Raw genomic sequence first — 1,876 nt, 5'->3', positions numbered from 1 at the left:
ATATATATTGTATATATATATAGGTATATATATATATTGTATATATATATATGTATATATATATATGTATATATATATATTGTATATATATATATGTATATATATATATGTATATATATATATGTATATATATATATGTATATATATATATGTATATATATATATGTATATATATATATGTATATATATATATGTATATTATATATATATATATATTATATATATATATGTATATATATATGTTATGATATATATGTATATATATATATATGTATATATAGTATATGTATATATGATATGTATATATATAGTATGTATATATATGTATGTATATATATGTATGTATATATATGTATGTATATATATGTATATATATGTATGTATATATATGTATGTATATATATGTATGTATATATATTATGTATATATATATATGTATATATATATGTATATATATATATATATGTATATATTATATATGTATATATATATGTATATATGTATATATATATATGTATATGTATATATATATGTATTATATATATGTATATATATATATGTATATATATATGTATAGTATATATGTATATATATATATGTATATATATATATGTATATATATATATGTATATATATATATGTATATTCTATATATGTATATATATATATGTATATATATATATGTATAAATATATATATGTATATATATATATGTATATGTATATATGTATATATATATATGTATATATGTATATATGTATATGTATATATGTATATATATATGTATATGTATAATATATATATGTATATATATATATGTATATATATATATAGGTATATGTATATATGTATATATATATATGTATATATGTATATATGTATATATATATATGTATATATATATATGTATATGTACATATGTATATATGTATATGTATATGTACATATGTATATATGTATATGTATATATGTATATATATATATGTATATATATATATGTATATATATATATGTATATAATATATATATATGTATATATATATATATAGTATATATGATATATATATATGTATATATATATATGTATATATATATATATGTATATATGTATATATATATAGTATATATGTGTATATATGTATATATATATATGTATATATATGTATATATATATGTATATATATATGTATATATATATGTATATATAATATATATATGTATATACATATGTATATATATGTCAATACTATACTGTATACTATACTATGTACTATATCTATGTACTATATATATGTATCTCATAAGACTAGTACTACTATCATATGTACATGATATATGTATATATATCTATATAACTGTACTCATGTATATATATACTACTACTCATACACACTAAAACTATGTACTCATACTACTCAGTACTCTACTATGTCTAGTATACTCACTCTCACTATACTATACTGTCATACTCACTATGACACTATATACTATACTACTATACTATCACTGTACTACTATATCTGTACTAATACATCTGTCACTACTACATACTATCATACACGTAAACACATACTCTGTATCTATACTACTAGCTATACTATGCTACTACTCATAGCTCACATATCTACTATGTAACTCACTATATGCTATACTCATACTCTGCTTACTACTACTACTCTACTCTATACTACTCATACTCTCACTCACTATACTATACTACTACGATACACCACATACCACATACACACATACCAGTACTATCATACCTACTACTAGTATAATACACTATATACTACTATTACTACTCTTATCTACTACTACTATACTCATACTCACACACCATACACACATACACATACACATACACACAGTACAC

Source organism: Octopus bimaculoides, chromosome 13, assembly GCF_046866305.1.
Source record: "Octopus bimaculoides isolate indiv1 chromosome 13, ASM4686630v1, whole genome shotgun sequence".
NCBI classification, from domain to species: domain Eukaryota; kingdom Metazoa; phylum Mollusca; class Cephalopoda; order Octopoda; family Octopodidae; genus Octopus; species Octopus bimaculoides.
The sequence above is the reverse complement of the archived record's forward strand: the minus strand, read 5'-3'. Positions refer to the sequence as shown.